The sequence below is a fragment of the Protopterus annectens genome, chromosome 2.part0 (genome assembly GCF_019279795.1).
Source record: "Protopterus annectens isolate FY-2018-M chromosome 2.part0, PAN1.0, whole genome shotgun sequence".
Lineage (NCBI taxonomy): Eukaryota > Metazoa > Chordata > Ceratodontiformes > Protopteridae > Protopterus > Protopterus annectens.
The window spans coordinates 1,411,661,389-1,411,687,213 of NC_056728.1; the positions used below are offsets into that span (position 1 = coordinate 1,411,661,389).

The window sequence follows — 25,825 nt, forward strand, 5'->3', positions numbered from 1 at the left end:
GACCCATTCAGAGTCAGGTATGCTGCCAGTTGCTTCTTCGTCTATGGAACCTGCGGATGTCTCTACCTTGGATGGCTCCGGAGTCGCTGTGCAGGCACCTTTTTATGAGGGTGTATTCCGACCTTCCGATGTTTGCATTAAACAGACAGCTTCGTTTTTGACTAAAAATACAGAGTTTCTCAGACCCAGAGCTCGCACTACGCCTAGAAAACTGATGACCAAAGTGCATGCTCTAGCTCCCTTGCCACAGAAGCAAATGCTTAGAATGGCTAAAGACCTTTATAACCTTAATTAGGGGGAGCCAGCCTTCCCCCTCTAAATGACAAAGAATTGATTTTCCTTCTGATTCTACAGACCACGAGTCCCATGACTCTGGTCCCTTTACCAGGACATACCTTTATCTACCTATGAGGAATCCCCTCCAGAGGACTTTTCTTTTGGTGAAACCTTGCATACTTTGCGAGCATTTCCACTGGGAATGCCAGGGCTACTCTCAGTCCAAAAAGAGACTCTGAGAATTTTTAGACTTGCACCAGCACAGGCCTCTAGCTATACCCCCTGCCCTGGACATCATGGATGATGTCTTCATGGAATCCAGTCTTACTCCTGATACTGTACCACCAGCTCCTAGAAAGCCTGACAGATACTACAGAGTACCTGACTCTCACAAATTTCTCTTTAAGAATCCCACTGCGGATCCAGAGGCTATTTCCCAGGGACCTAAAGGCATTAAGGCTACTCCAGCCAAAAACCCTACCCCTTCGGACAGGGAATCAAGAGCTTTAGACAGATGGGGTAAGAAGGTATATACTTCTACAACTCTTGCAATCAGGGCGTCAAATTGCCAGTTTCACATGTTGAAGTACCAGCAGCATATTATGGAACTAATTAAACAAAAAATGTTGTTGCTTCCAGATTGTACAGAAAATAGATTACAACAGCTAATCCATTCTGCAAACCAATTTAGTAAACATACTTTACATTGTGGTTTTGATACCTTAGAAGCATGTTGCAGGGCTGCTGTCACTGGGTCTGTACTGAGAAGGCATGCTTGGCTGAAGGAGCAAATCTTGCCAGACCTTGTCAAAGCAAAATTACTAGATGCTCTATTAAACCAGGAAAAATTGTTTGGCACAAAAGCAGAAGTTCTTAAAAAAGATGGAGGAAAAAGCTAAATCTGTGCAAACTGTTAGATTTTTTACAGGTGCAGCCACCTAAATTCAGTAAGCATTGGCCTTCTAAAAACTGGTTCTTTCCAGTTCGTCCCAGACATTCTCAGTCCAAACCCAGGGGCAACAGGCCACCAAGACTACAGTCTCCGGGTATGCAGAGATCTAAACAATGGAGTGCTCCATCCTCTAAAACAGGGAGTGGTAAGCCACCCCCTTATGGAAAAAGTTGACAATGACTTGTCTATCTTCCTTCCCAGCAAAGCCCAAGTACTTGCACCCCTAGGAGGAAAACTCGACCTGCATGCACTGGATGTCCATTACCCAGGACCGGTGGGTCCTAAACATTGTATCACAGGGATACAGATTCTACTTCCACTTACTGCCAACCCCAAGCAGGTTGCCAGACCTTTCTCCAAACCAGTGGGCAGAGGCTCAAAAGCAAGTACAGTCTCTTAGTATCAGGGCTATTCAACCTGTGCCTGTAGAGCAAAGGGGACAGGGTTTCTACACCAGACTATTCATGGTGCCCAGAAAAGAGAGCTCTTGGCACCCTATTCTAGATCTGTCAATTCTCAACACCTTCCTGGTGGTCCCAGATATCAAAATGTTGACTCTGCAACAGCTTCTTCCTATGCTAGCCAAGGACGCCTGGCTAGTCACCCTAGTCTTAAAAGAAGCTTATCTGCACATCCCTATAAGGGAATCTTGCAGGAAATGTTTACGTTTCAGGGCAGACTCTATGCACTGTCAGTTCTCTGCACTTCCCTTTGGCTTATCTACTGTGCCCAGGGTATTTACGAAGTGCCTGGCTCCAGCCATTGCAGACTGCAGGCAGTGAAATATTCAAATTTACCCATACTTGGGCGATTCCCTGATTCAGGCGGACAGTCAGGAATTGCTACTTCAGCACCTGGCATTTGTAAAGAGACTTCTAACTTCTCTGGGGTACACCATCAACGAAAAGAAATCACAACTGGTGCCCAACCAAAAGATTGTATTCCTGGGAGCAAGCTTGAACACAACTTCCCAGATGGCATTCGTCACTCCAAAATGCAGAATTATTTGACAAACTACTTCAAACTAATGGCCACCAAAACCCAGCTATCTGCAAGAAAAATACTGGAAGCCCTAGGGTTCATGGCCTCATGCATTCTACTAATTCCATACGCAAGACTGCATATGAGGAAACATCAGTGGTACTTAAAAAGTCTCTGGTGTCAACATTCTCAGGACCTGGAAACACTGATTCCTATCATTCCTTGTCTAAAGGCAGAGTTCCTTTGGTGGCAGAGGCATGCAACCACAGCAAGGGATTCCTTTCACTCAACCACTTGCCGCTCAAACCCTGACAACAGACTCATCAGACTATGCGTGGGGGGCTCACATTGCAGGCAATTGCATTCAAGGCAAATGGAGCCCAGAACAAATTCCCCTGCATATCAATCAAAAAGAAATGTTAGCTGTACAGAATGCTCTGACAGCTTTCAAATAATTTATCCTTCCAGGACAACAACTGATAAAGACGGACAACACCACAGTTATGTGGTACATAAGCAGGGCGGAACTCATTCCTACCCTCTCTGCAGGTTAGCCATGGCCCTGTGGAACACAGCCCTGAGCAACCAAGTGCACCTTCAAGCTCGGTTCCTGCCAGGCAAACAAAATTCACTGGCAGACGACACAAGCAGAAATCTACTGGACCCAAGTGAGCGGAAGCTGGAACCCAACTTACTCAAACTTCTAATCCGCAGGTGGGGGCCTCCAGAGGTGGACCTCTTTGCCTTCCCTCAAAACCATAAATTGAGCAACTTTTGCACCAGAAATCCCCACAGTCACGCGTGGAAAGTGGATGCCCTATCCTTTACATGGAAAAACCTCTCAATATATGCCTTTCCCCCTCTGCCCTTCCTCTCAAAAGTACTACTCAAGATCAAACAGGACAGGCCAAGGATGATCCTTATTGCCCCAGACTGGCCACTCCAGCACTGGTTACCCACTCCTACGCAGTCTGATAGCAGTGCCACCCCAGCACCTACATCAGACCCCCACCCTGCTGTCCTAGCAGGAGGGACAGATTTTGCATCCACAGCTGCAAACCCTGAACCTTGCAGCCTGGCTTATCCCCCAAATACACCACCAGCAACCCACAGCAAACAGATGCTGGACGTCATCCTTGAGGCCAAAAGACCTAGTACTAGGAAATCCTATTCAGGAAAGTGGAAAAGGTATTGTTCTTGGAGCCAGTCTCAAGGAAAGGACACAGTTGTGCCCTCCTTACCTCAAATCCTAGAATACCTAGCAGAGCTACTCCACAAAGGCCTATCCTTCTCGTCAATTAAAATTTATGCCTCTGCCATCTCAGCTCACTACAATACTGAGCCACCTCTATTTTCTCCCTATCTCATCACAGTTCTTGAGAGGAGCTAACAATTTAAGACCTCCGAGGAGCACTCCCACCCCTGCCTGGGACTTTAACTTTGTACTAGAGAAGCTCACAATCCCCCCTTTTGAGTCTGTTGCTACAGCAGAGTTAAAATTCCTCTCTTGGAAAACAGCCTTACTTCTGGCCGTCACTTCAGCAAGAAGAGTGTCTTGAGTTACAGGCACTAATGGCTGTGGAACCCTTCAATGTTAAGTTGTCTATCTCGCCTTCATTCTTGCTGGATGGGTTCGGAGCCGAGCCTCGGCTCCGACTCAGCCTTCTACTAAAGCTCGAGAGCTATTTACTGACTTGAGGCCTCCCCATATCCCACAGTGCTAGGCGTCAGATACCCAGATCTCGTTTGCCGCTTCAGCTACCAGGTTGCGTTTTTTACTGGCTCAGGTCGTATTAATCTTTTTTTTTTTTTTTTTTTTTTTTTTCATCTAAATTTTAATTATTTTTCTTAAAGTTAGATTGTCTTTAACCTTTAGTATAGTTGTACTGTGTATCCCACTAGTTGTCCCACTTAGGAAACTCGTTTTTCTGTTAGAGTCTCGTCTCCCCCCGTTCCTTCTCTATTAATGGCTAAACCCTCCCCTTTGTTGTACCTATAGGAGTAGTGTTTAGCCTTATCATTTTTATTGAGATGATTGTTATTTTTATTAAGTGTGGGTTTTTGTGATGTTTTTTTTCTGCTCACTACTGTTACCTTATCTAGTGCAGGCGTGTGAGTGTGTCTGTGTATCTTGTTTAAGCACTAGTGTAATCTTTTTTCTCTCTTTGGTATCCCTGGACCAGTATGTCCAAAGATACCAAAGTTTCAGGCTTCAAGAAGTGTGACTCGTGCTGTCAGAAGATGTCTCTGACAGACGGTCACACTTCTTGCGTTTATTGCTTGGGTCCCCTACACCTGCAGGACTCCTGTTCGGTCCGTCATGCCTTCAGCCCAAGAGTCCTGCAGGAGCGTAGGAACAAGCTTATCTTGAGAGGCCTACTCAAGTCAGAGGGATCCCCGGCGAAGCCTCAGTCGGGGAAATCCTCAAAGCCCGCCAAGCCATCGGCTCCCAGTTTGGAGCCGTCGCCAGGCGGAGCATCTGCCTCCTCTTTGGCTCCGGCTGGGGCCGAGACTTCTATCGGCTCCGACTTTAATGTCGGAACTGTCATTGGGCCGAAAACATTCTAGGTCCCCTTCCCTAGAATCTGTTCGCTCGGCTCCGAGGTCACCGTTGCTTCAGTCGGAACGGAGCCATAGGTCCCATTCCTCTCTGTCTTCCAGGTTATCCGACCATGACTTAGAGGGTGGTCAGTAGACTACTTAAATTGCAGGCCCTGGCCAAGATGTTAACCAGCCCTTCTCAACAGACTGTGGCTATCCCGGTGTCTTCAACAGTTCCTCCTCCGACTCCCCTTTTGTGTTCGGAGCCGGAGCTGGTTGGGGCTCGAATCTTGGAAACAGAGCCGATACCACACCTTTCGGCTCCTTCGTCGGCTCCTATCTCTTCATTGGTTCCTTCCTTGGAGGGATCTGGGCGCCGGGACTCCCTCGTTGGCTCCGAGGGGGCGGATGGCATCGGACCCTTGTCCGACCCCGTTCTCCCTCTCTGGGCTTCGGCGCAGGTGAGCTCGGCCCTGACATCGGCCTCGGAGCCGTCCCTCTCGGTGCCAGGAGGGGTTCACGTCTCTTCGGAGCGGGGACCCTCTGCTCTGACCGACAGGGGCGCCTTCGAGGTCATGAGGAGCGTGCCGGCTCCACGATCGGCCCCTTCGGCTCCTCCTCCCATGGTGCCTGCATCGGTCTCTGTCCACCCTCCTGACCCCAGGCGTGGAGAACAGATGCTCCAGGTCGCCCCATTGGGCGTATCTTCCTCTTCCGAGGCCTCCCCTGATTATTCGGAGGAGCCCCCTCGGAAGAGAAAATGTAAGAGGAAACATGTTGACTCCCCCGAGTCCGTCACGTCTGATACAGACTTGGAGGATTCGGAAGGGTCCCCAAGGTCCCCCTCTGATGATGTCTCCTTTTCAGACATCCTAGAGATCCTTAGGCAGAGGGGGAACTGGACTGCCCTTAACCCTTCTGAGGACGAGTCGGTGTACCTGGACGCGTTTGGTTCTCGCCCTTCCACCTCCTGGGTGTCTCTACCTTTCGACCCGCTCATGGAAGTGGTGGCTCGAAAGGCGTTGACAGCCCCGGACACAGTGGAACCAACTCCCTGTAGGCCCACAAAGTGCATTACGGCCCCATCCGACAAACAATTTCTGACAAAAGGTGTCCCTGTTGATGCCATGGTGGTGGCAGCAGCCACTAAGAAGGATTTGGCTGACCCTTCGGTGCCTGTCCATCCACCTAATAAAGAATCAAGGACAATGGACAGGTACGGGAAGCGGATGTTTTCTTCAGCGACCTTTTCCATGCAGTTGCTGAATTATCTGTGCCATTTCACCCGCCTTCAAAGGGATCTTCTTAAGGAACTGGGTGATACCCTTAAGGATCCATCAACTGCGGGGGCTCAGGATAAGATTAGCTCCCAGCTGGCGACCCTTAACTCCATCGTCAACTCCTCCATGCGGCTCATTTCTTATGCAGCCTATGGAGTGAGTAGGGCCGCAGGTACAGGCGTGGCTTTGAGAAGACATGCCTGGATGCGGTTATGTAACTTTGCTGACCCCTTTAAGGCGTCCTTCAACAATACCCCTTTCAATGGTTCGGCTCTGTTTGGACCACAAGTTAAGGATACCCTTACCAGGTGTGAGCAGGAAGGCAAGACACACTCTGCCGTGGGAGTCCATTTTTCCACTCCCTCTAGACCATACCCTAAAGGTCAGAAGAGTGGGAAAATGTGGTTTTGGAAACCCCAGGAAGTCGTGCCTGACACACGTGGCGAGTTTCCCTCCATGGGGCAGAGGAGGGAACAATAATAGACGCCGCCCGAGGGGCAGAGGGGGTCCGCAAAATCAGGGTAGCAGAGAATCTTTCTCTGACAAACCCTTTCAGCACCCCTGAGGGGCTGCCCGACTGTCCACCTTCGGAGGCAGTCGGGGAAAGATTGTCACTGTACCCAGAAGCCTGGCAACTCCTCACGCGAGACTAATGGGTACGGTCTATCATATCCGAGGGTTACAAAATCCCCTTTGTCCACACCCCTGCACAAACAGGTCCCGTCCAGATGTTCCACCCGGTCTAAGGGAACAAGCAGTACTAGAAATTTCAAAACTGCTAGAAAAAAGGGCCATCCAGCCAGTCCCAGCAGACCAGCAAGGATCCGGGATTTATTCCAAGTTCTTTTTGGTACCAAAAAAGACAGGGGACTGGAGACCCATTTTGGATCTCAGCAGGTTAAACAAATCTGTTCAAAGAACGAAGTTCCGGATGGTCACACTTCAGTCCATTCTACCTTTTTTGGGTCAGGACAATTGGATGTGCTCCATAGACCTTCAGGATGCGTACTACCATATCAAAATGGCAGACTCTCCAGAAGGATGTTCATCGTGCATACAGCTGCAGTAATCACAGATGGGTTCTCTGCCGTCAGGCGGTCGGCCGAATTCCAAAGTCTAGGTCCGGCGTCGGATGTTGTCGCTTTCTCTCCTGACGTCAGTGAGGCCGGAGTATATAAGACACAGCCGACGCCATATTCTTCAGTCTTTTTTGCCGCGCGGTGCCCGAAGCAGAAGCAGTTCGCAAGTGCCGGTCGGCCAGCTCCTGAATTACGAAAATATTGGAAACCGAAGTCTTCATTAAAGCTAAGTACCCCGTTGGGGAAACTTTTCTTGCCTCAGACCGATGTCAGAAAAAGTTAATAATTGTATTTCTTGTGGGAAGCAAATACCGCATAAGGATTTCCATTCCCTCTGCATACCTTGTTTAGGCCCAGACCACGACGTCTCGGGCTGTCGCTTTTGCGCTACCTTCAATAAACGCACTATTAAGCGTCGGGCGGAGTTCGCCCAACACTATTTTGATAAAGCCTTTGATTCTAAAATGTCGTTGGATACTCCGACTACCGTTTTGTCCAAAAAACGCAAGGACCGACACGCGAGGTCCGCGGTCCCCGCCGACACCACGCCAAAACAGGCTACACGTGGTCCGGTTCTCAGGGAGACGCCTTTGCAGTCCCTGACTACCGACGACACTCCTTTGGCGGTGTCCTCTGTACCCGAGACCGCTGGTACCTCGGCCCTTTCCCAGACTACAACCACCGAAGCCTTTGCTAATGTTGAGCCTACTAATGTGGACAGGTCCACTTCCACCCATGGTGTCTTTAGACCCTCATCTTCTTTTTCTATTAAGGCCTTTACTAAATCCAAAGCAGCCAGGCATCCCAAGAGGCCTGTTGCACAGGGCCCATCTCCAGGTCCCATGCCTAAAAAAACAGATGCTTAAAATGGCTGAGGATTTAATTACTCTTATCAGGGGTTCTCAACCCTCCAGACAAGAGACCCAGAGTGGAGGAAGATTCTCCCTCTTCTGATCAGGGATCCATTTTATCAGAACATTCTGATGTAGAGGAACACTCTTACTCCCCTTTTGAGGATTCGGATGCAGAGCAGTCCATTCCTTCTGTATCTCCTCCTGAGGATTTTTCCTTTGGGGAAACCTTGCACACTTTGAGGGAACACTTCCATTGGGAAGGCCAAGACTTTTCAGATTCCAAGAAAAGACTTGGGAAATTTCTTTTGTTACCTCAACACAGACCTCTGGTGATACCTCCTGTTTTGGACATACTTGATGATGTTTATTCGGAGGCTTGCCTTAACCCGGATTCTCTGCCTCCTGCACCAGTCAAACCTGATAGGTACTACAGAGTACCTAACTCTCACCAATTTCTCTTCAAAAGCCATAATGCTGACCCTGAAACCATTTCACAAGGCCCCAAGGGATTGAAGGTCTCCACTGCCAAGAATCCACTTCCTGCAGAAAGAGAGTCAAGATCTTTAGAAAGGTGGGGGGGAAAGGTATATACCTCGGCCACCCTAGCCATGAGGGCCTTAAATTGTCAGTTTCATATGCTTAAATACCAGCAGTTCCTGTTATCACAATTAAGGAATAAAATGTCTCAACCTGAACAACCAGATTTGAAGGAGTTACAGGATATGATGCATAGTGCAGAGCAAGTGGGTAAACACACCTTACAATGTGGTTATGATGCCCTAGAGGCCTCAAGTAGAGCGGCTGCTACAGGATCAGTCATTCGCAGACATGCCTGGCTTAGGGAACAAAACTTGCCTGATCATGTGAAAGCTAAACTTCTAGATGCTCCTTTACAAAAGGATGTGCTGTTTGGTACTAATGCTGAGGAGATAGTACAGAAAATGGAAGAAAAAGCCAAATCTATGCAAACTGTCAAAGCTTTTTTACAGGTCCAACCACCACGTTTTAGCAGAAATTGGCCTTCAAAAAACTGGTCCTTTCCAGCCACCGACAAGCCCCAAAGAGGTAGATACAGACGCACAGGGGGCAGAGGGCAATCACAAGGATCATATAGAGGCCGACAATGACAAACTCCAGCACCAAGAGGTGGAGAAGACAGTGCACAACAATACAGGAAGCAAACCCAATGACTCCCTCATTTCCATGCCAAGTATGTCTCAGCTGGCAGCACCTTTGGGAGGAAAGCTAGCATTATTTGCAAGCAATTGGCATATTGTCACAACAGACAAATGGATCCTGGACATTATAAACAGAGGCTACAAATTTCAATTCCACACTCTTCCAAAAATGAGAGGCATGCCAAACCTGCCACAAAATCAAAGGGCAGAGGCACAACTACAAATTTCAAAGCTCATAAGCATGAGAGCTATTCAAGAGGTACCTACTCACGAACAAGGTCAAGGTTTTATTCAAGACTTTTTCTGGTACCAAGGAAAGGAACCGACTGGAGACCCATTTTGGACTTATCCATCCTAAACACATTTCTACTCGTACCAAAATTCAAGATGCTCACATTACAGCAGCTTCTTCCCATGCTGGGCAAGGAGTTTTGGCTGGTAACATTGGACCTCAAGGAGGCATACCTGCATGTCCCAATCAGACAAAGCTGCAGAAGATACCTCAGATTTCTTGCAGGTTCAATCCACTATCAATTCTCTGCATTGCCCTTTGGCTTATCTACTGCGCCCAGAGTATTCACAAAGTGCCTGGCATCAGTGATTGCCTACTGCAGACTTCAAGGGATACAAATTTACCCTTATTTGGACGACTGCCTGATCCAAGCGGACAGCAAGCACATACTTCTGGAACATCTGGCATATGTGACACTGTTACTGCATTCTCTGGGATACACAATCAACAAACAGAAATCAAGGCTAACACCATCTCAGAAAATAACTTTCCTGGGTGCCAACTTGGACACAAACACCCAGATGGCCTACCTTACGCCAGAAAAACAGGGGCAACTCTATCTCAGTACTTCAAAATACTAGCAAAATGTACCAGGCTTACTGCAAGGAAAATCCTGCAGGCTCTGGGATTCATGGCATTTTGCATTCTTTTAATCCCATGTGCAAAGTTGCATATGAGGAAACTTCAATGGTACCTAAAAAACCTATGGTCTCAACACAGTCACAGTTTGGAAACAATAATACCAATAATTCCATGTTTGCAAAAGGAATTTTTATGGTGGGCCCAAGCATGTCAAGCAAACACAGGCCTCCCATTCTGCAAGCCTCAAGCAAAGCAAGTCATCACAACAGACGCCTCAGATTACGCCTGGGGGGGCGCACATGATGGACAGGTGCATTCAGGGCAAATGGTCCCAAAAGGAAAAGCACCTTCACATCAATCAAAAAGAAATGCTAGCAGTAATAAATGCAATTACAGCTTTCAAGGACTTCCTGCATCCAGGACAATTACTGATAAGAACAGACAACACCACAGTAATGTGGTACATAAACAAACAAGGAGGAACACATTCATACCCCTTGTGCAGACTAGCCATGACTCTTTGGAACTTGGCTCTGGAATGGCAAATCGAACTTCAAGCACAGTACTTGCCAGGATTGGAAAACACGCTGGCAGACAATCTAAGCAGAAATATGACAGATCCACACGAATGGAAGTTACATCCTCAGGTGTTCACAGAAATAATCCAAGCGTGGGGGAGGCCAGACATAGAATTTTTTGCCTCCCACAGTAATCATCAATTGGAAAAGTTTTGTTCGAGGACCTTTCATCCAAAGGCCTGGAGAGTGGACGCCCTTTCATGCAGTTGGACAGCATGGACAGTTTACGCATTCCCACCTCTGCCTCTTCTGCCCAAGGTGCTTTTGAAAGCAAGAGCAGACAGACCGAAGATGATACTGATTGCTCCAGATTGGCCAAGGCAACACTGGTACCCACTCCTGAGGAGCCTAACACATACTCCTCCCTGGTCCCTGCCTCTAATGCCTCTTCTGCTGACTCAACACAGCTACAAAACTCTTCACAGTCAGCTGAAAACACTCAGTCTCGCTGCATGGAAAATTCCTTAACACCACAACAGACCCTACTCTCCAAGGAGGTGCAGGATGTCATTTTGGAGGCCAGAAGGCCATCTACTAGAAAAGCCTACTCCGCAAAATGGAAGCGGTTTTGCTCTTGGAATGAGAAAAAAGGCCAAGACCCTAGAAAACTGAACTTGCCTCAGGTATTACAGTATCTAGCTGAGTTGCTGAACAGTGGACTTTCATTTTCTTCCATAAAAATCCATGCATCAGCCATTTCTGCAGAATTCAACACGGATCCTCCTTTATTTTCTCACCCACTCTTACGACAGTTCCTCAGAGGGGCTAAGAATATAAGACCACCAAGGAAACAACCAATACCAGCCTGGGATCTTAATTACATACTAGAAAAATTAACATTGCCTCCTTTTGAACCAGCTGCCTCAACAGATTTGCAATATTTGTCCTGGAAAACAGCCTTCCTTCTGGCTATCACTTCAGCTCGTAGAGTTTCGGAACTACAGGCCCTCATGGCGGTGCAGCCCTTTCTCATCTTCCATCAGGACAGGGTTTCCCTTCGTACCAACCCATCATTTATGCCTAAAGTGGTATCCAGGGTAGCTTTAAATCAAGCCATACACCTTCCTACCTTTTACCCTAATCCTCAAAACAAAGGGGAAAGGCTGCTACATTCTTTAGACATCCATAGGCAGCTACGTTACTATTTGGACAGAACAAAGTCCTTCAGGAAATCAGAACAACTCTGTGTCCTATGCTGTAGGGGCTTAAGGGAAGCCAGTTTCCAAGCAGACAATTTCAAAGTGGATAGGCCACTGCATACGGTTTTGTTATTCCTATCATGGGAAATCTGTTCCTACAGGTATCAGATCACACTCCACCAGGGCCACAGCTACCTCTACAGCCTTCGTCAGAGGAGTTCCTACCAAAGATATTTTGGAGGCAGCCACTTGGAGTTCTGTACATACCTTCAAAAAACACTACCACCTGCCCTTATTTTCCAGAACTAGAGCAGGCTTTGCCACTGCTGTGTTGCAGGGCATTCTGGCTCAACCCAGTTCCTCCTAGTACCTACCACCCTGTGCGTAGCTTTGGGACTCTACCCATCTGTGATTACTGCAGCTGTATGCACGATGAACATAGTACAGTTTTGTACCTACCATAAATGTAGATGTGCTAATACAGCTGCAGTACAGGTTTCCCTCCCTCCTTCCCCACTTGGTAAAGGCATGGGGCCTAACACCCTTTTCATACAACCTGACTGGGTTATCCTTCTATGGTTTATTTGCTTGCAACTACTGATTTTGGATTATATTGCATTGCTTGTATATACATATAAACATAATTTATGTATTGCCTTCCTTCTGGGGGCGCCTGACATCTGGGTCAAGAAAGACTGAAGAACATGGCGTCGGCTGTGTCTTATATACTCCGGCCTCACTGACGTCAGGAGAGAAAGCAACAACAACTGACGCCGGACCTAGACTTTGGAATTCGGCCGACCGAGGGACTGCCTGACGGCAGAGAACCCATCTGTGATTACTGCAGCTGTATTAGCACTCGAACATCTACATTTATGGTAGGTACAAAACTGTACTTTTCTCCGCTTCTGGCTGAGAGCCAGTCACTATCAATTCAGAGCCCTGCCCTTTGGTCTCACCACAGCCCTCAGGGTGTTCACCAAATGCATGGCAGTGGTTACGGCTCACCTGAGACGGCGAGGATTCCAGGTGTTCCGTATCTAGATGACTGGCTCCTGACTGCTTCCACCAGGCATCAGCTACTGCGAGCCAGGGATTATACCATCCAAACTTGCTCCGAGCTAGGTATCTCTATAAACTTCGAAAAGTCTGCATTGTCGCCTTGTCAATCTATAACCTTTATAGGCGCAAGATTAAATACAAAAGAGCTGTCGGCAAAACTTCCCTTAGAAAGAGTATCAGACATTCACCGACATGTTCAGACCTTACTACAGGGCAAGAGAATTCAGGCCAGGTTTGTACTGAAAACTTTGGGTCTCATGGCAGCAGAATCACATTACTTCCCCTGGCGCGTTTTCACATGCGAATTCTTCAATGGATGCTTTTTACCCAGTGGTTGTTTCGACAGCTTTCGATGTCTCACAACATAATAATCACCCAATCATGCAAAGACCACCTGTCTTGGTGGATGGTCTCCTCTCTAGTACTTCAAGGCAGACCGTTTGTTCTTCCTCCTCCTGTTGCCACATTGACAACAGATGCCTCCCTGATCGGGTGGGGGGGGGGGGGGGCATTTTCAGGGCAGGACTATCCAGGGCACTTGGCAACCTCTAGAGTACCACCTGCACATAAACGTCTTGGAGATGAGAGCGGTGCTTTTAGCATTGCAAGCTCTTCAGGACTCTCTACCTACTGGGACCATTGCAATTCAGACAGACAATATGTCTGTAGTGTGGTACATCAACAAGCAAGGCTGAACCAGGTCCTATCCCTTATATCGAGAAGCACTCAGACTCTAGCAGTGGGCGATCTCCTCTCAACGGTTTCTGATAGCAACACACATCCCCGGGAAGTCCAACGTCATAGCGGACAGGCTAAGCAGAGCTATTCTCATGCCTCACAAGTGGTCTCTCAATCAGTTAGTAGCAGACAAAATTTTCCGCAGATGGGGTCAACCTTGCTGTGACCTTTTTGCAACCACTCTCGACAGCAAGTGTGATGATTTCTTCACTCTCTTCCCCCTCCCCGGCCACTCCCCCAGAGACGCTGTAGTTCACGATTGGCCCCGGGGTCTTCTGTATGCATTCCCACCTTTTCCCCTTAATTCCCAAACTAATTCAGAAAGCAACCGCATTGGGAACCAGGATGATCCTCTTTGCCCCTTACTGGCCTCGACAAATTTGGTTCCCATTCCTGCATCGTCACCTCCTGGAGCAGCCTTGGAATCTGGAACCATTGCCAGACCTCTTGGTCCATCAGTCGGGCGGGCTGCACCAATCCCTTCAGTCTCTCAACCTCACAGCTTGGTTGCTCCACTTCCAACCTTAGCCAGGCTTCCACATATTTCTCAGCCAGTGTGTGAAATCATCCTTTCTTCGCACAAATCTACTACCAGGAACACTTATGCTAGTAAGTGGAAACGTTTCTCTTTCTGGGCGGAGGCTAGAAATATAGACCCCTTTACAGCCCCTGTCCATCACGTTCTAGATTTTTTAGCAGAACTTTTTCAAGCAGGTTCCTCATCTGCCACCATTAGGGTCCAATTGGCTGCTATCGCAAATTTCCACGCTGGCCTGTCAGAAACCAGCATCATGTCCCACAAACTTTGCAAGGCCTTTCTTAAAGGGACTATTTTGCTTAGGCCCCCGGTCAGAGATCCCCCACCTCCGTGGGATTTAAACCTGATGTTAGCTTCCTTGATTCTCCCTCCTTTAGAACCTGCGGCCTCCTGTTCCTTAAAATTACTCTCCTGGAAGTCTCTCTTTTTAGTAGCCATCACCTCAGCTAGGAGAGTGTCGGAACTTCAAGCCCTCTGTATTCGTCCTCCTTATCTTGTATTCCACAAGGATAGAGTTTCACTCGGGACTAATCCTTCTTTTCTCCCCAAAATACCTTCAGAGACAAACCTGAATCAGGCTATTGATCTACCTGTCTTTTTTCCTTACTATTCGAACAGAGCTGAACAAAAGTTACACCAACTGGACGTTCACAGGCAATTACGTTTTTATTTGGATAGGACTAAACAAACAAGAAAATCGGACCAACTCTTCCTGTCTTATGCTGAGGGCAAGCAGGGCCTGCCAGTTTCTAAAGTAACCTCATCCAGGTGGTTGGCCTCTATTATTACTTTGATTTATCAACTGAGACCTAAAGAACTCCCTACAAAACCAAAAGCTCATTCCACCAGAGCGTTAGCTACGTCGGTAGCGTTTCAAGCAAGAATACCAATGGAATCTATTTGCGCTGCAGCCACATGGGCCACTCCTCATACTTTCATTTCACATTATAAGTTGGATATGGCCTCCAGGAGTCGAGCTGATTTTGGTTCCACTGTGCTCAAGAGTCTGTTCCGATGAGCCACCCAGGGCTAAGGTGCTAGGGACGCTGTCCCATCCAGCAAGAATGAAGGCGAGATAGACAACTTAACATTAAGAAGTTATGTATCTTCCATAACGTTCCATGTTAGTGGTCTTCTTTTCGCCTTCTTTCTTGCGTCCCACCCTCCATCCCCCTAGCCTGGACAGACGGAGAAGAATCCCTTTTGAGGCCTTCTTCCTCTGGCTGAGTCGTATCTAGGTTACGTCCTCCTCTGTTTTTAGTACTGTAGGTAAACCTTGTAGTTTGGACAGGTGTCCTTAAAAATTCCTTTTCTTTGGTGTTAACTCTGCCAAACGAGATCTGGGTATCTGACGCCTAGCATTGTGGGATATGGGGAGGCCTCGAGCCAGTAAATAGCTCTCGAGCTTTAGTAGAAGGCCGAGTCGGAGCCGAGGATCGGCTCCGAACCCATCCAGCAAGAAAGAAGGCGAGAAGACCACTAACATGGAACGTTATGGTAGGTACATAACTTCTTATTTTCCATGCGAACAGGGTTTCCCTCAGGACTAATCCATCATTTATGCCCAAGGTGGTATCTAGTGTGGCTTTAAACTAATCCATCCATTACCAACCTTTTTCCCTAATCCTCAGAATAAGGGGGAAAGGATTCTGCACTCCTTGGACGTGCACAGACAGCTCAGGTTCTACCTTGACAGAACTAAACCTTTCAGAAAATCTGACCAACTGCTAGTCAGCTTTGCTACAGGGGCAAAGGGCAAGCCCATTTCAAAGCAAACCATTTCCAAATGGATAGCACACTGCATCCATTTCTGCTACAAACACCATGGAAAACCTACCCCACCAGGCTATCTGAGCTCATTCCACTAGGGCTACTTCAACCTTTACAGCATTCCTCAGGGGAGTCCCTACCAGGGACATCTTGGAAGCTGCAACCTGGAGTTCTGTACACACCTTCACCAAGCATCATCACTTACATATTTTTTTCTAAATCTAGAGCTGGATTTGCCACAGCAGTCTTACAGGGCCTGCTAGCCAGCTCCAATACTTCTTGACTGCCTCCACCCTTCCTCAGCTTTGGGAATCAACCCAAGTGTGATGGCTGCAACAGTGAAACACGAAGAACATAGTACAGTTGTGTACACTTACCGTAAATGTAAATGATCGTGTATTCACTGTTGCAGTCCTGGTTACTCTCCCTCCATCCCCGTCTTTTTCTGTTCTTTCCACCTATCCTCTTTTTGGCCATATCTTATGGAAATGGTATTTATTTTTTACTGGTGGTTCACACCGTGTAATTGCTTCCTATTTTGGGGGCTCCTGACATCTGGAGCAAGAAAAATTGATGTAATGGTGTCGTCTGCATGTTTTATACCCCTGACGAACTGACATCATGGAAGAGGCGACAGCATCCAATGCAGAAATCCCAAGAGACTGTTATTCGGGCCGTCTGAGGGCTACCTGCAGGCAGATAACCCAAGTGTGATGACTGCAACAGTGAATAACACTCTACATCACATTTGTGGTATGTGTACACAACTGTACTTTCCATGTATTCTGCAGCATTGTATACCGCCTTGGCTGTCTCCTTCAACTTGGGTGCCTCCTCAACTACCCCTGAGGTCCATCCTAGAATGTAGAGGGAAGGTTTCTCCTCTTTTTACACACCCTGGCAAAATATCACCAAAGACAAATGGGTGCTCTAAACCATCAGGAAAGGATATTACAGCACTGGAGAACTCTTCCATTCATGGAAAAAACACTGGTCCCCAAACAGCGGAGGCATCTCGTGCCCAGTCAGATTCAAAACCTTTGCAGTAGGGATCTGTTTAGGCAGTACTGCAAAAGGAGGCAGGCACAGAACTTGACCCTTGGCTCTTAGTTGTTTCCAGGGAAGAGGGGTCTTGGAGGCTTTTTTGGGGGGGGTAGTATTAAGTCACTGCTTACAGGTGCCTCTCAAAAGTTGTTCTCACCCCATCGGTAGTGCGTAAAATATGCCCTTTTTGCATCCTTGACTTGTGCCAAGTGCAGCAACTTATTTTTTCGTCGCATTACCTGTGGGGAATTATCACAACAGTACTGTTCAGAAATGGCTGTTGGATACTTTTATGATTTCTCTTTTCCCTTATCCTGAAGTTCATTCAGAACGTCAGTCAAAATAAGTATGGTATCCTTCTCCTAACCCCATTATGGTCTTCTGGAAGAGAACCCCCTGCATCTGAGGCCTGTCAATGCTTCTGACCCACCCATTAGTACTTGTGCCTGCCACATGGTTACTCCCATTACAGTATAACCTGGGACTCTTGGCACCTTGTCAGGGTAGTACAGATCTTAATTTCTGCCTAGTAATCTTCAATAATAGAACAATATAAAAACTAAAAAATGACTACATAATTTCAAAGGATTGGATCCAGTCACTACTCTGCCTTGTGCAGTATTATGCCATCTTCAAGTCTTTGACAAAAGATTGAACTGTTCCTCAATTACTGTGCATCTTGCTGTCTTGTAAGACTTTGAAGGTTTTAACTCACTGGCATGTCTGAGAGTCATGGATCCTGTTCCTCCATGGGATTAATACTTTATTTTAGAAAAATTGGGTCTTTCTCCTTTTGAGACATCTTTGATGGTTAAATGTAAGCATTTTGGAAGGCACTTTGTTTTAGCTTCCACTAAAAGTCTGTTACTTCATACTTTTTGTAAGGGTATAGTGTCACTACAAACTAGCCCATCATTTATAAGCAGATGCATCTCAGACTATTAACCTGCCTTCATTCTGTCTCAGGACTGTAACAGAGGTTAGTGTATTATATGGAAGTCCCGAAAATTAGATGATTGACTGCCTTAAATTCTGTTGATAGAAGTAAAATGTTTGTCTTCTCTGCTTAGAGCTCATTCATCAAGGGCTGTGTCAGTCCATGTTTGCTTAGCAGCTATGCAGACTTGTAGCTTCTTGTGAAGGCTTTCTCTGAGTTGGTTGTAATCTCTAGATGTATGTTTTCCTTTGGAGCAACAGGTTTTAGAGGTATCTTCCCATGAAGATGATCACCCAAGAGGATAATGTGGGTGCACATTCTTATGAAATGAGGATGAACTCCTCATACCAGCTGCAAAATTGTATACTTAATTGTAAAGTTAGGTCGTGGAGCAGGTCTATCTTCTTAATATGCCCTCACTTCTTCCCTTGCTTCTGCAAATTTGAATTGGTGTTTTCTTGTTGATTGCAGATATTGCTTCTTATCTGTCTTTGCACAGAGTAACATAGATCTGAAGAGGAGGATATTTTGTACAGTGTTGTGGATGTAAGGGAAGAGGCTAGTAGCCAGAGGAAGTTTCTGATACTTACCTGTTTAAAGGCATGCATCTGTATTTTTGTTGCCAAGGATGGTCCAGTAAAATGTTTTGATTGACTCTGTATTGCAGTGTTTGAATTAGTATTTGTGTGGTATTGCTTCTCCTGGTTGTAGGCAAATGTTTTTAATTTTTAGAGAATTTGAAAAATCTGCTTCAGATACATTAGTGTTGGTTAGTTCATTAGTTAAAGGAGCCTGGGTTGTAGCAGTGGAGAAGGCGGTTATGTAGTGCAGTGGTATTTGAAATGGTTTGATACTGGTGTGCCATCTTTCTTATATTCTGTTTCTTAAGTTTAAACAGGAACAGATTGATTTTTTTTGTAGATATAACAGGCAAAAATATGGAGAGCTTATGTTCAGTGGTCTGATTTCCATTCTACTGATGGTTGTACCAAGCAAAAGTCCAGAGCACCACTGTTAGATATGTATATTGTATAGGATTGTGAAGGATTATACTTGGCATTGTGTCTGGCACATTAGAGAGACCCACTGGTTTCACGAGAAAATTAGTCATTCCTGTTGTAAAAGCCTTTGCCAATCACTCAAGGAATATTAAGCAGGTGTCCATAATACAAAATGTGCAACCCTCACAGCCAGTCTGGTGCAGAACTCGTATCTGCTACTGGCAGCTGAAGTTCTGGGATGGATACAAGCTGCCATTACATCTAGCAATTGAGGGTGGATAGGATAAAACAGATAACTACTGGCTGTCCTGTTGCTGGTGTTGGGGGGGCTGGACTTGATGCTTGGGGACCTCCAGTGGGGACAGATATCCACAGTATGTTTCAGATTAACTCCGGTTTGGGAGGTGGCAAAATGTCCTGACATCATTGCACTAGCATACTACACACAATTGACTGGCTGATTCAAGTGTGATGGCTCCCAGGCTCTGTAATGGCAACTCCCCATTAGATCCCTTGCTGACTTCCCAGGAAGTCTGGAGGACCACCCATAGTAGAGTCACTTCCAGTGTACATTGCAGACAGGGGAATTTGCGGACATGTGAATAAGGAAATCGGGGAGCACAGACTGAGGCAGTGTAGGATTAAATGCCATCTTCAGTTCTTGACCACTCTTAGTCGTTTCTTGATTTATCTAGTCATTAACACCTTTTTTCCCATTTTTTTCTACATGGGGTCAGGGTGCCATGTCACTTTTTACCATCTCTCCCCTTTAGTGCCACACTCCTACCTTCTCCGGCAGTTGTGATTGACTGTCACAGGTCTTCTGTCCCACAGTCTATCCACCTCTTTGCTGGACACCCTCGTTTCCTCTTGCCTTCTTCCTGCCTGTCCCAAATTAACTTCACCAGATTTCTGCTTTCCTGCACATGTCCCCAGATGGTTTTGTTTTTATATACCTTTTCTTCAGTGGGAGCTAATTTGGCTTCTGCTCTTATGTCCTCATTCCTTTGTCTCATAGTGTGCATCCTATCACCTGTCTCGGGCACTTCATCAGTTCTAGCTTCCTCACTTGCTTTGCCTTTACTACCCAGGTTTCTGTACCATACAGTAGTAGTGGTCGCACCACTATTTTGTACACCTTACTTTTAATCTTTTGCATTCGTCTGTCATACACTACACCTGACGTTTTGTGCCATTTGGCTGTAGCCCCTCTGTTTCTAGCTTTGACCTCCTTATTCAGATGTCCCTTCTTCTCAACCACCACTCTGATACTTGAAGCTATTAACATGTTGCACTATTTGCCCTTCTGTTTCGATTATCATTTTCTTCAGATTTCCTCCATTTGCTGCCATTACAACGGTCTTATCTGTACTCAGTTGTATCCCATGTTCCTCTTTTGCATTTCATTCCCCTACCCTTTGCTGAAGTTCTTCAGAGTCTGCCTGTAATGCCATGTTGTCGCCATACAGCAGTTTTGTTGATCTGTCCTCTCCAACTTTTTTGTTAGTGTAGTCCATCACCAGTATGAACAGCAGTTGGCTCAGAGTTTAACCATGATGTACACTCACTCCCATTGGGAACCGCTGTGTAAGACTAACATTTTTGAACTTGAGTCATTGGGTCCTTGTGTATAGCTTGCACTAGTTCTGCAAGTGTTTCTGGGATTTCAAACTGCCGCAGGACTACCCATGTCAGCTTTCTTGGGGACTTTGTCATATGCTTTCTCCAAGTCTAGGAGTGCCCAGCTGGATTTTCTTATTTCTATCTTCTCAAGTATCTGTCTCACTACAAACATCCGGTTGGTTGTGCTGCATCCTGATCTGAATCCAAACTTCTAATTTCCCATATTACTTTCTACTACTCTGCTCATCTGGTATTAATCCCTCTCTGCAGAACTTTCTTGCATTGTGATAGGAGTTTTAATATCTCTTTACTGCCCACAGTTGTGAATGTCCCTTTTGTTCTGTATTAGTATGCTTATTCTCCAGTCAGCTGGGATATGCCTTTCTCTCCATACTGCTGAGTACCCTCAGGGACTTCCTCCCCATCTCACCCAGCATCTTTACGATAACTACTATGATCTCATCTGGGCCTGCTGCTTTCTCTGACTTCATTTTTCTTAGTGCTATTTTTACTACTTCTGTGGTGGGCTCCTCGTCTCTCGCTGTAGGCCATGTTTGGGCTAATACAGCTTCTGTGATGATTTTGTCAATTCGAAGCTGCTGGAAGTACTCCTACCATCTGTCTTTGATGTCATGTGGACTGGTGAGCAGTTTGTTGCTGGCATCCCTTCTGAAGAGTGTCTGACTTTCTTTTTATCTTTCTGTTTTTGCCTTGCAACCTCAAATCTGAAGTAGTTAACTTCGTTTTATCAGCAACCTGTGGGTTTCTGATCCGACACGGATCCGAGCCGGCAGCATACCAAACAAAAAGATCCGAGCTCCACGCTCCTCCCCCCTACCCATACTACACTGCAACCTCCTTCCAATCCTCCAATCTGGCTTGCTGCAGCTTTGCCAGCACGGGATTTTTGAGCTCCAGGCAAGTTTGTCGGAAAATCTGAAAGTGACTTTAAGTGCACAGAGTGTGGCCACAAGCTGTCACCAGCCGATGGGCACCCTGTGTGTCGTTTGCTAGGGATGCCTCATTTGTCATCCGGCTGCAAAATCTGTGTGGCCTTCAACCCCCGAGCCCTGCGGGATCGAAGGAACAAGTTGATTCTGGCAGGTCTTCTACCCGTGGAATCAACTTCTGCTGCTGCTGCTTCCACAGCTTCTTTGCCAGCCACAGCTGTGGCTGTCCAGCCTTCCGGCCCTCCTCCTCCGTCTGGGACTCACCCTTCCACCTTGCCACAGGGAGAGAGGGAGGCCAAGAAAGAGAGAATGAAAGACAAACACACGGAGACATAGACAAACAGAAAGGGAAAAAAGAGATAGAGAAGGGCCGCAAGCGGCAGGCCACGTTGGATACAACGGCCCCTCTGCTAAGGTGATTTTGTCTCCTGTCAAAGTTACTAGGCCATCCTCTCCTCGGCTCTGCTCACCTCGTTTTTCTCCGGAGCTGGAGGCTCGACCACCCTCTGTCGTTTTCTCGTCGGCCCTTCTGATAGACTCTGAGCATCTCTGATGCAGACATGGATCGGATAATACGAAGGTTTCTACAAACTCAACTGCAGATGGGAGTGTTGCTGCCCCCCCCCCCCCCACCGGTGCGGGGAGTTTGACTCCGATCCACTATCGGATTTCGGAGTCTATCGATCCGAGGAGCCCCAGAGTCTGGGTCGGCGCCATTCTGCCTCAACGCCAGCCATGTCCTCAAGTCTGTCGGATCTGCTTTCGGATCCGAGCTCTCGGAGCCGAGAGTTGGGCGTCAGATCCAAGGGGATGCGTCATCAGCTCCGTTGTGGTCAGGGCATGCCGTCCCTTTGGGGTCCGGCCGTTACAACTTCGGCTCTGATCCCTTCGAATCCAAGGGTGGCGGTTACCCTCACCACCAGTTTCTGGGAAGCCGGTTCTCCTTCGGCGTTCGTTGTGAAGAGGGTTCTCTGTGAAAGAGAGAGACCCCTCACTCTTTCCTTGGGGTCCATCCCTGCCTCCTCGCAGTTGGGTTTGTCTTCCGTCATCCAGTCCCCCCAGGGACAGCCTGTGTTTATTGCGCCCCAGCCAGTTCCCCTGGAGGAACACAAAACCATTTGTGAGCCTTCACCGGAGAGTCCACCTGAGGAGGTTCCTCACAAACGCCAGTGTAAAAGGAGGCACTTGGACTCCCCCGAGTCCCTCACTGAGGATACCGACTTGGAGGAAGGGGAAGGTTCCCCCAAATCACCCCCCCCCCAAGATGTCTCCTTCGGAGACATAATGGAAATCCTTCTCCCGGGGGGGGGGGGGTCCACCCAAAAACCTTCCTCTGATGAGTCAGTATTCCTGTAGGCGTTCGACACAGGTCCAGCTACCTCTTGGGTGTCCCCCCAGCCGACCCTCTGGTGGAACTGATCACCACCAGTGCTTGGAAGGGACCGGACACTGTGGTGCCAATACCCAAAAGGCCCGACAAAATATTGAGCCCCCCAGCAGATGGAGCTTTTTGGAACAAAGGTTCCCCTGTTGATGCCATGGTGGTGGCGGTGGCCACAAAAAAGGAACTTGCCCAGGAAAGTTCCTCTGTCCACCCCCCCAGACAAGGAGTCCAGTGGAAAGTGGACTTTTGCTTCAGCTACCTTTACTATAAGGGCGCTGAATTACTTGGCCCATGTAATTCGACTGCAGTGGGACCTTGCGAAAGAGTACGCAGAGTCTCCCCCGAAGTCCATGTCGGCCGAGGATAAACGGACCTTCTCGGCTCGTATGGCCACTCAAGTCTGTGTCCATTACATCCATGCGTCTGCTCTCTTAAGCCACCAAGAGAGCCGCTAGGGCTAGCGGGTCTGGTATCGCCTTAAGGCTTCACGCCTGGCTCTGTCTTTGCAATTTCTCTGATCCCTTCAAGGCGTCCTTCGCTAACGCACTCTTTGACGGTTTGACCCTGTTCGGGAAGACTGTTGGCAATACGCTTGTCCAGAGAGAGAAAGATGGGAAACCGCTGTCGGCTATCTGGATCCACTTCTCTAACCCTCAAAGGTCTTTTTCCAGGAACCAGCAAGGGCAAAAGAAGCTGTGGTTCCAGAAATCTCAGCAGTCCCGGAACGCTCAGGACTCCTCCTCTCCCAGCGGCAGAGGGGGACAAGGTGGATGCCAGTCCGGGGGGGGGGGTCACGGGAACCATTTTCATATCGACCCGTGCAGCAACCCTGAGGGGTTGCCCGGCTGCTCCTCTCTGGATGCAGTCAGGGGATGTTTTTCGATGCACCTAGCCCAATGGGAGTCCATCACGACAGATCGCTGGATGCTTAGAATAATATCCAGAGGCTATTCTATTCCCTTTATAAACAAGCCCACTTACACAAGGTGCCTCCTGGACGACCCACCCGCTCAGAGGGAGGCCGCGGCTTTGGGAATACAAAAGCTGCTAGAAAAAGAGCCATCCAGCAGGTGCCCCCAGACCAGTCCGGATCAGGCATCTATTCCAGGTTCTTTTTGGTGCTAAAAAAGATGGGGGACCTAAGGTCAGCAATGAACCTGTTCGTTGTCAAGGAAAAGTTCCGGATGGTCACGCTTCAATCCATCCTGCCCTTCTTGCAGGAGAAAGAGTGGTTGTGCTCGATAGACCTCAAGGATGCGTACTACCATATCCTGATGGACAGGCAATCCAAGAGGTTCCTCCGCTTTTGTCTAGGAGCCAGGCATTCTCAATTCAGGGTCCTACCTTTTGGTCTCACCACAGCCCCCAGGGTGTTCACCAAGGTCATGGCAGTTGTAGCGGCCCACCTGAGACTTCAGGGTTTCAGGTCTTCCTGTACCTAAACAACTGGTTCCTCACTGCTCCCACCAGACATCTACTCTTACTAGCCAGAGATTTCTTTCTCCGCATATCCCCTCTGCTGGGGATCACCATAAATCTCAGGAAGTCTTCCCTACAACCTGTTCAAGTGTTAGACTTCATAGGGGCGAGAATAGATTCTCTTGAGACCAGGGCATTTTTGACCCCAGACAGACTACACAGCTTGGCACTTCATGTGTTAGTGCTTCTGCAGTCCCCTGCACCCCCAACAGAATTAGTCCTGAGAGCCTTAGGGTCCATGGCAGCAGCTGTCAACCTGATCCCTTGTGCTTGTCTGCATATGAGAGCTTTACAGTGGACGTTGCAAGTTCAGTGGTCGATACTTCATCAGCCTCTAGATTTTCCGATCCCTCTGAGCAGTGTGTGCAGAAATTCTCTCGTGGTGGCTCCGATCCGGGGATTTGCAGGAGGGGCATCCCTTTGTTGCGCCCCAACCCCAAGCCATGGTGACCACGGACGCCTCCTGCCTAGGGTGGGGGGGGGCACTGTTCGGGCAGGACTGTCCAAGGCATGTGGACTCAAAGCGAGACTGTTCTGCATACAAATGTTCTAGAGATGAGAGCGGTCCTTTTAGCGTTGCAGGCCCTTCATGCTTATCTTCCTCTGGGAACTATTGCATTCCAGTCGGACAATATGTCAGTGGTCTGGTATATCAGCAAACCAGGGGGAACCAAGTCTTATCCCCTTTGTCGAGAAGCCATGAGAGTTTGGGAATGGGTGATCTCCACCAGCCGCTTTCTGATAGCAATGCACTTTCTGGGTCGGTCCAACATCTTGGCAGACAAATTGAGCAGAACTATCCTTTCTCCCTATGAGTGGTCTCTGAACCCTTGTGTAGCGGAACAGATCTTCCTCAAGTGGGGTCAGCCTTGCTGCAATCTCTTCGCGTAGGCCATCCAAAGCGAAGTGCAGCGAGTTTTTCACACTCAATACCCCCGATGGGGGAAGCCGCCAGAGACGCTCTTGTTCATGCTTTGTCACCCTTTTTTTTTTTTTTATGCGCATCTCCCGCTCATGACAAAATTCTTACAGAAAGCTAGTTGGTTGGGGAGCAGAATTATCCTCATAGCCCTATTCTGGCGTCGTCAAGTCTGGTTTCTCTGCCTACGGTCTCATCTCATAGCTCCACCCTGGATCTTGGATCCCATTCCGGATCTGATTAGTCATTCTTCTAGAATGCTTCCTCCAAATCTGGACAGCCTGAAGCTCATAGCTTGGCTGCTCCAGTTCCACTAGTTGCTAGGGCTCCCCAGTATCTCTTCCACTGTTAAATCCATCTTGTTTGCGGCACATAAATCCTCTACCAGGAAAATTTACTGTAGCAAATGGAGACATTTTCTCCATTTGGGCTTCACAGAGAAATCTGGATCCTTTTACCGCTCTGATCCCAGCGGTATTACACTTTTGTCTCCTATCTTCCAGCAAGGAGCCAGCTCTTCCACAGTGAAGGTCCAGCTGGCGACTATTTCCCATTTCCATGTAGGGGACAATTTAGGCTCTCTCGCTGCTGCCAGAATTTGTAAGACCTTTTTGAAAGGCACTTTTCCTCTGAGACCTCCTATTAAGA

At 47.7% G+C, this 25,825-nt stretch overlaps 1 protein-coding gene across 3 annotated transcripts in view; it reads left to right on the forward strand.

Moving 5' to 3' along the window:
- The window catches only part of ELF2 (E74 like ETS transcription factor 2), a 192,892-nt gene that overhangs the window by 126,709 nt on the left and 40,358 nt on the right, over positions 1 to 25,825 (forward strand). The window lies entirely within an intron of this gene.